Genomic DNA, 9,547 nt, shown 5'->3' on the forward strand with positions numbered 1-9,547 from the left:
TGGCACAATTTTGTTTCATGCCAAACAGTACCGTTCCAACATTTCTGTTCAGTAGGAAGTCACACTTTTATTTTATTTTATTTTATTTTATTTTATTTTATTTTATTTTATTTATTTTATTTTATTTTATTTTATTTTTATTTTTTTGAGGTGGGAAAGAAAGTGTAGTATAATTTGTGTTGGAAAGAAGAAGGGCCTGATTTCTGCATGGACAACATTTATACAGATGGCCCTGAGACAGGAAGGGATTACAGTGCTGCTGTTCTTTATCCCACTGCTTTGTCACAATGGCAGCATCAGAACTGGCTTCAGCCTTGTTGACAGCAACAGCAACACGGACAACAGGCGCAGGATCCACAGAGAAAGCAAGGGACACAAAAAGGCAAATGAATAGGGAGGATGGAGTCTTTTCTCACAAAAAGGATGGGAATTGTCTCCTGTATTTTGCCCTCACTACTAGAATGAAGGGCATCTGGATCTGACAGAGACAGTCTAGATTTCAGGCTGTCTTAGCTGTCTGGGAGTACTAAACATCTGATTACAGTCTAGCTCAGATTTCTGACAAGTGACCTGAAACCTGGATATTTGGCGTGTCTAGGAACAAAGCATAAAGCTTAGTAGTAAATCTGACTATGCTGCCAGATTTCTCCTTCCCCCAAACGCCACATCCCTCTTCATTGTTCGGTAGCTTGAAGCTACAGCGTAAGGTGAGGAACTGGGTGGGGCGAGATCACAACCGTACGTTTTAAGGTAGAGTCTGACCTTCCAAACCAGGGAAGATGGAAAATGGTAAAGATCTCTTAGAAACAGGTACACACAGGGGAATGCTTCCCTCAACATAATTGCCACCTTTCACATACAATTTTCTTACTCTTTTTTTGTTCTCTTGTTTTGCTATGTCTTTATTGGATCCTTTATCTGTAAAAGGCCACTGAAGAAATAATAAATCAATAATCCAGAACAGCAGTTTCCCTGCTGAAAACAGTACTCATGTCACAAGGATGTTGAGAAGCCAGTGTTCTTGAGTGGAAAACATGAACTGATAGAAGGATGGGATCAAGTACCCTTTCTCAAATAGTTTCTGCCTTCAAACTTGCAAAGTCAGCTGTGCATAGCATTCAGGAGTAAATAAGGCCAGGCTCAGCATTTTGTTACTGAAAGGAACAGCACGTTCCTGCCACTGAATAGAAGATAACAGACAAAACAAATGATGCTATTCTTCATGTCTCTGCATACACCTGGTTCATACAAGATGAGTCCAGAATTTAGGTACTTAGATTTGACATTTTGGCTAATTATTTATTTTTATTTATTTATTTATTTTTCTTGTTTGCAGCTTGAGCTATCCTAATATTCATGCAGCTCTCATTTTGCTCTCAGGTACCAGTGAAGGCAGTACCTCAGTTAAACCTTCTGATTTTGGTGTATATTGCTTGGTGAAATATTTGAGAGTAGCCTGGAGAAGCGGAAGAACTTACACAACATCAAGATACAAAACCCTTCTTGCCATTTCCAGTGTGTCAGGAGATTTTCATCAGCTATTGGTGCTGGCTGCTAAATCATAGATGTTCATGAGAAAATTCCAGCATTGGACTATACAAGCTAGAAAAAAACATGGCTAGATTCTTGGCCTGTTTTCCAAAATCCCGCATGATCTGAAGAAGGATTTGTCACCATAATCAATTATGCTTCCAGACAACATCCCTAATCATAAAGCAGTAGGACTTTCAGAGACTTCTCAAATGTATGCTTTTAACTATATAGCAGATACAACTCTGCTTTGCTTGGAAAATTATCATCTCTGGAGAAAGAAATGCAAAACTTTATTAATGCTCTGACTGCAGACATATTGATAACTCAAAGGAAAGAAATAGGGCTGTCCCTTCTTTTCCAGTAACCTTATATATGCTTTTGGATGCTGCTGCTTCTTCTAATACTGCTTGTAGGTCTGAATCAAATAGGAGCCATTAAAGCAACCGATACAAGTAACATGCACTAAAATGATAGATCCCTGTGTGAAAGATATCCATGTGGAGACTGGCATTTCAGAAACAGAAAACTGTCATGGGCATCACCTTCCAAGTGAGGAAAAGGATGACACTGAGGCACATTAAGTCCTCGTTGCTTGTAATGGTAAGCAGCTTGCTTACACAAGGGCGCAGTGCATCTCTCCGGCTACGGCTCTCTGCTGTGTGGACAGCTGCATTTGACCTAGTGTTCCTAGCCAGTGGAAGACAATCAATACTTACAGGGTGCCATATATTATATGGCATCAGTACTTATAGGGTCAGTTTGCAGGTGCTCCACAAGTGCCTATTCTGAAGCAAAATGAAAGAAGCTGTCTTCAAATGGTGATCAGCTAATCCTACTGTACAGATACAGAGTACCTGCTGAGTGAAAAGATGGATTCCCTTAAACCCACCTGCGACCAAAGTGCTCCTCCGAAACTGCCCTTTCTACCTCTATGCTTCTTTGTACATCATTGCATTTGATGATTTGTGAATTGCTAACACTATAACATGACATTTACACGATGGGTATTAACCTGCATGTGCAGAAGCTATGTGGGGTTTGTGGCATTGGATCTGCACCATTCCTTCTTGCATCTTCAGAAATGGATATTAAAGTTACTGTGTCTTCCCCCTTGCCTTAGGCCACAATCCTCATTTTCCTCAAAAAAACCCATCGTCTATTTGAATGCATACCGACACCGAAAACCAACACACTACAATAATATAGACATTCACTGTAAAAGTCCCAGTGTGCTGGGATTGGTAAAGTCCTACCCCCATGGAGTTTGGCCACAAAAATCATGCTTTCTGCCCTCCACACCTCACTCACCAGCACCCTGCAACAGCCTTAAGACTGCAGTCCAAGAGACCACAAAAACTATGGTGTGGCCCAGCAGGATACTGGGAGAGACCAAGGATGCTGGCAGTATCTCTGCTCTCCAAAATGTCAGGGATTTGCTATTTGAAATGTCCAGACAGTATCAGAAATAGGTGCAATGAGTCCCGTGTTCCGGAGGAAAACAGAAGAAATGAATTAAATCAAAGCCAACAGCTGCAGACAGCTGTTTTCCCTTGGACCCACGGGAAAACCTCCTCTCTGATCTGCATTTGGTGATGATTACATCTTTGAGGATGTCTGACAAGCAAATCAGATAAACATAGAGAGCTGGTGCAAATATGTGTAACTGCCTTGAAACATTTGCAAGCAGTGTATGTGTCTGTGATCTCCTGCATGGGCAGCCTCAACAGAGAGTAGAAGAGGGGCTGGAGAGGATCAAAAAGGGGTTTAAAGAGAGGCAAGGCAGTCAGCTCTTAGAGAGACTTTAAAAATGGAGGAATGAACTGAATAGCAAACAGCAATTTGGGGGGAAATGCCTCTTAAGACTGAGGTTCAAAAAAAAGGGATTCTGGCAGAAGAAATGTTTGGGCTAAGAGAAAGAGAGGAGATGAAGGGATGAAAGGAATGAGGGAGCACGAGGATTTAGCACTAGGAATTACAAAGAAGGATGGGAAGTAGATATCAAGGGACGTGCCAGAACTGGTGAAAGACATTCCTGAGTATGAATGGAAGAATACATCAAAATAATCAAAAAGAAGAGCTACTCAGGGCATTGGGATAGTGGCAGGGAACATTTTTCAGAGTATTCTTAAGTGCCAAGGTGAGGAGGCTCATTTTCAGAGGCTTCCTCTGCAGATAAGAGGAAGAGACAAGTTCCTCCAGGGAACACATCAAAGCAGCAAGCAGTTTCTTTCTGAAGAGGCTGTCTCTCTGCACTGGTTAGAGAGGAAACATAGGGAGCCAAGCTGCACAACCACAGTAGCTACACCGTGTACCTAGAGCAAACACATCTCAAAATAACAGCAGCTAGGACATGTGAACAGAGATCATCTGGATAGCAAGTAGTGGAAAAAGGGAAAACAACAGAAATAAAACAAGGAAATTCAGAAAAGATCTACTCAGAAAAAAATCAATTTTCCTTGATCATTCTGGTGAACTTTCGACAGCCCTTTCTCATACATTAACTGCGAGTAAGCAAACTAGTTGAATTGTAATTCTGTTGATGCAAAATTGAACACCTTAGATAAACAAAAGATCCCAAAGCTATGAGAATAAAGTTCAAGCATGTAACTTATTTATCCTTTTCAGTTAAAGAAGGGACATCTGTACCAAAATTTTATTCCCAAAGTAATTATTCTCTTGAGCAAATAATTATGCATGTCACATCTCACTGCATGAACAGTCCACAAATAAATTGTGAAATGTGTTCTTTTAAATTAAAGAGCAGAATTCTCTAGCAAATAAACTATAGGCTCCAAATCAGTCAGATTTAAATACTCAGCATTCATGGGTAACTTAACTACTTCCTTCAATCCTGAGGCACTGCCTATTGATTTTAAAAGGTGCGTTGGTATTAGGGGGTTACACAACCTCAAGGTTTCTTCTCAGGACCATTAAGCATTCACGTTTAAATCATTTTGCTTGCAAATTGCATTCGTTCGCATTTCTGTTGAATGCAAAATAGAAAAAAACAAACAGCCAAGGAGGTTTCATTCAAAATGTCAATAGGAACTTGATTTATTTCTGTAACTTTAATGCAGCTCTCTGGCTCTGAGAATGGAATCATAGAATGGCTTGGGTTGGAAGGGACCTTAAAGGTCATCTAGTTCCAACCCGCCTGCCATGGGCAGGGATGCCCTGCCTCTGTTGCTCTCTTTCTCTGAAAGTCACTCCATCTCTCTTCTGTGTCCTAAAGCTAAACATGAGAGGACAACCACATCAAGCAATCAAGTTGTTACTCAGGTAGCAATAATCAGGGTCTTAATTTTATCTTCCTTTTGCAAACCTAGCCTCTGAAAATTTAGGAATAGGTTTGGAAATGCTAGAGAAATAGAATTAGGGAACTATACTTCTTGAAATATTTAACCTTTAATATTTTGTTTATGGTGGTGTTTTGAGGCATAAGGCACTTGTAAATTGCATCACATTCTTGCTATTGCACACAGTGCACAGTCTACATAAGAGGAACTTTCAAACATACTAACCTGTGCTTTTACCATTGGAAATCCTGCTAGCTGGATATAAGTTTCCAGAAATATTTCTGGAAATGTACTCGAGTGATTAGAAATAAGTAGGTGACAATTGCAGGACATCTCTGTGCAAGAAAACCCCAGTGCTCAAAATACGGGTGCCACATGGCTCTATCTGATCCTAAGGAATTCATCCAAATTTCACAGTGAATGTGGATGATGATACTGCTCTTCTGAATACACTTACTTGCAATGTCATTCTTTAATGTCCAAACACTATTAACAGAAGAAGAACTGACCAAAAAAAAAAAAAAGTTAGACAGCTAAGAACACCACTGATAACACCATGGAAAAATTTGCTAAGGGTCACATTAAATCAGGGGAAGCAAGGCCAATGATGATGGCAGTCAGGTAACTAGCTGTACCGAGCTCAGCCATTCAAAGCAACAGCATGGACAAGCACAGCAACAGGAGAGATTAGAGTGGAGCCAAACACTAACTGGTGTTCAGATATGTAAAACTACCATCAGCAATGAACTTCCATGACACCAAAATCCCAACAGGTTTTTCAAAGTGATAAATGAATGCTGTGCATTTTATTAAATATGTTAGGAAAAAATCTTTCAGAAATATAAGTGCGTTTTCATAGAATCGTAGAATCACTGAGATTGGAAAAGACCTTCAAGTCCAGCCATCAGCTTACCCTCCCAAGTCCCATCACTACACCATGCCCCTTAGTGCCATGTCCACACACCTCTTAAATACCTCCCAGGGATGGGGGCTCCACCACTCCCCTGGGCAGCCCGTTCCAATGCTTGACCACCCTCTCCGGGAAGAAATTCCTCATCATATACCAATCTAAACCCTCCCGGGTGCAACTTGAGGCCATTTCCTTGTGTTCTGTCACTTGTCACCCGAGAAAAGAGACCAACACCCTTCTGGTTGCAACCTTCTTTCAGGTAGTTTGGAGAGCCCTTCAGGTAGTTGTAGAGAGATTTTGACTAGAAGCACTGGGAGAAAAATCAAACTGTCTAATTTGATATGTTATTGCTAATAATGATGATTAAAGGAAAATTAAGCAGTTAGCTCCATGAACAGAGGAGTAAATGGAACCTGGATCCCCACAGCTCTCAGTGTTGGTTGGAGCACATTCTTAAGAAGATGAGGAGCTTTGCCTGCAGTTGGGTGTTTTTAAGGTCTTTCTCTCATATGGTTTCACTGTTATCTAACAGAGGCTCAGTTCCCGCTGCAGTCTTCCTTTCAACAAGTCCATTTACAGGATGTCTCTTTCCTCCCCATCTACTTTGATAAAAACTGGTAGCACGTTACTACCTCTGAGGCCTCCACCCCTCTGTTAAATTTGGTCATGGTGTTCAATGGTTACCGGAGAATGGGCAAACACCTTCCATTTACATACATGTATGTATATACACAGAGGGCATGATCCCATGCCTTTCATTTCCTAAGCAACTTATCCAAACAAAAATAAACAGAGTTTTTCCAAGTAATAAATCACAACACATTGTTCCCAGAAAAGGCCAAACTTAACATTTTTTTCTTATCAAAATTATTTTTTGCAGCTTTCATTTTGAAATGATTTTTTATCTTACCAAGTCATTCTCTGGGAAAGTTTCCAAACAGATCTCTGTATAAGCAGAGGAGAACAGAGCTCAGACTTCTTAACCCAGCCCTTGCACTACACCGGACTGTTGCTTGGTGTGAACATCATCTGCACTCAGCTCTGCTGCTGTAGGTGCAGTTGAGCCCTACACAGCCTGAAACTGCATACTCGAGAACGGAACCACAGGAAGTCAGAGGGCTCCCAGGCTATCAGGGCAAATTGCAAAGAGCCTCACAGCACTGCTGAGCAGCATCACCAAGCCTCCGGTGCTCTCCTACCTCACTTGCAGGAGCTTTTGCCTGTGCCTATGAGCAGAAGAATCCCTCAAAGTGTATTTCCACAAGTCAGTTCAGACAGGTGGGCAGTATATCAAGTGCAGGGCCTGACATTCTTGTCTCTTGTCTATAGAGGGAAACCCATCTCACTGATCTCCTACCCATGCCTATCCACGTGACAAGCAGTTGGGAGGGACTGTCCTTCACAACATCACAGACACTTCCAGTGACTCCTCACAGCCATGTCCAGTGATGGAAATGAGCCCCTCCCAGCTCAAAGGAAGGAATTGCTTGGACCAAATAGAGAGGTTTGGGGTTTGTTCACAGCTTTTTTAAATTGAAGATGCCAGAGGGATGTGAATCTCATGCTTCCCAATATTAAACACAAAATTCCACTGATGTCAGTGGCTGTCACAAGAGCGGAGTCACAGTGAGCTGAGGGGGCACATAAGAGCCCATGGAGATGGGGCCAGGCATTACAAGAAAACAATGAGATACACTCTGTGAGTTTGGAAGGCATTTAAATATCTACTGTAGCATGAGAAAAAGCAAACACACGCTGTTCTCTGCTACACAGCACAAGTCCACTGTGTTCCATGGAACTGATTTGATTTTGTGTGAAAAAAAATCCAGACGAAAAATATTTAGCGTTGTTCTCCAGGTCCACTTGCTGTGATTTAGGACATGGGTGTCATACAGCTTTGCTGCTGGTTCCTAAGATGGAAACATCCCAAAGGGAGGATCCAGCCTCGCTTGCCGTATCGTTCATGATGACATTTGAAAGACAATTTGCATAACACTCCTATAAAAGAATCAAAGATGCCACCTGAAACCACTGAGTGTGATGTATTTCCTTATAGCACTGCTTGCGTTTCAGTTAAGAAACACGGTTTGTTTTCCAATACATGTTATTGCTTGCTGTGTTTACACTATGTCAAAAATGATAAAGAAGCAGAATCAAAACTGTATTAATCCTGTGCAGTTAATACTTTAAATACATGTTATTGTTTGAATGGTTTGAGCAACATAACACCTGAAAGAGTGCAAGCAACTAACACCAAGCGCTGAGCAGTACGAGACGTGGATCTGGGCAGAAGGCTGCTCCTGTCCTGTCTACATGAATGTGCCTCATGTTTTTTGAAATCGCATATTTATGCTGGTCAACACCAGTTCATTGCACTGTGTGGGAAGGTGCTGGTTTCACTGAGGTTTTGCTGGCAAGGCTTCTCATTTTCCGTGTGGTCAAAAGCTGACAGCAAATGAGGACAACCACCTCACTACGGCAACCACCTAAGGTAATCAATAGCTCAATAGCCTAATTGGTAGGGGTACAGGGTAAGTTTCTCTCTTGTTCTCTCCCAGCAGGCCATCTGGAAGCTGTTACTCATTGTGTAAGTAATTACAGAGGAATTGGGCCAGGGACAGACGCCCTAACCTGCTCCGGTGAGATTAGGACATGCCGCTTGCACCACAGTGGCTGGCTTCTGTATGTTCGGGGACACTTACACTCCCAGATGGGTGTCAAGAGGCCAGGTCAGCTCACACACGATTTCACAGCAGCACAGTTCAGCCTAACAGCTCTGCCAGCCCAGCCTTCCACCTGCACCCCCTGCTTCCAACATGCACTCAGAAATACCTGCAAATGGCCTGCCAGGTGGAGAACTCCCAAGGAGATAAATGAGCTCCGTGAGCTGGGCTGGCCGTCGGGTGTCTGGTCAATCATTGGTCTGCCATAGGGAAGAAGCCTGCTAAAAACGGTCCCAAATTGGTCAGATTCAGGCAGGAGGGCGTGCCCTGTGCTGAACCCAGAGAATTTGCGTCAAAGACCACTTCCAGCGAACCCAGCTGTAGATTAGAGCAGGGCAAGGCTGAGCAGGAAAGAGCCATAAAAGGAAACTCTGGGATTTTTATCCTCAAATTGGTGCCGTCTCATGCCAGGAAATCTCCTCCAGCAGAGCACTTTGCCAAAGCACAGGGGAAGCCTGAAAGCCTCTGTGCAAAGCAGCCGAGCCCTGCTGCAAGGCGTGCAGCTGCCCAGCTGCCAGGCCAACCTTGGCCACCTTTGGCATCCTTACATCTCAGTCCCCCCTCGGGGGCTGCTGACACATGGCACAGTGGCCAGATGTAGTGTCGGCTGGTTTAGTCCTGGATGTGCTGCTGGCCGCGGAGCCAGGCGCACATCTCCACCGCACAACATCCCTGGCCTTGAAATCCCCCAGATGGTTTTGGTGCATTACCCTGTGGATCAGATAAACGGAGCTCCATCTGCGATACCCCTGTGCACTTTGACTCTTGAACCTGCGGTTCGCTGAGGAGCGAGAGCAACGCTTCCGTGAGCGGAACGCAGGTAGCGGGGCTTCCCTACCACGCAGCCTTGGCGAGCCTGCCGAGAGATCCCAGTTAGCAGCTTACCTTCCAGATTGCTCAACCCATTGAAAACGCATGGAATAAAACGTATTCTCGCCTTCTTCGCGTGGGGCGACGGTGGCGTGTCCTAACGGAGAGAGCTAGGGGACACCACCCCGCGGGGCGAGCTGCCTTCCCTCCGAAACCCAGAGGCTGCGGGGGCTGAGGGAAGGAGGGAAGGAGGGAAAGAAGGATGGAAGGAGGGC

At 43.5% G+C, this 9,547-nt stretch overlaps 1 long non-coding RNA gene across 1 annotated transcript; it reads right to left on the reverse strand.

Moving 5' to 3' along the window:
- Window positions 1-5,603: 5,603 nt before the first annotated feature.
- Window positions 5,604-9,487, reverse strand: LOC308196625. The gene is made up of 3 exons (XR_013952310.1): window positions 9,348-9,487; window positions 8,572-8,734; window positions 5,604-7,737 (listed from the first exon to the last, which is right to left on the reverse strand). It is a non-coding gene; the product is annotated as an uncharacterized lncRNA (long non-coding RNA).
- Window positions 9,488-9,547: the final 60 nt, after the last annotated feature.

This window comes from Anser brachyrhynchus (assembly GCF_964034855.1).
Source record: "Anser brachyrhynchus genome assembly, chromosome: 1".
In the NCBI taxonomy this organism is placed as follows: domain Eukaryota; kingdom Metazoa; phylum Chordata; class Aves; order Anseriformes; family Anatidae; genus Anser; species Anser brachyrhynchus.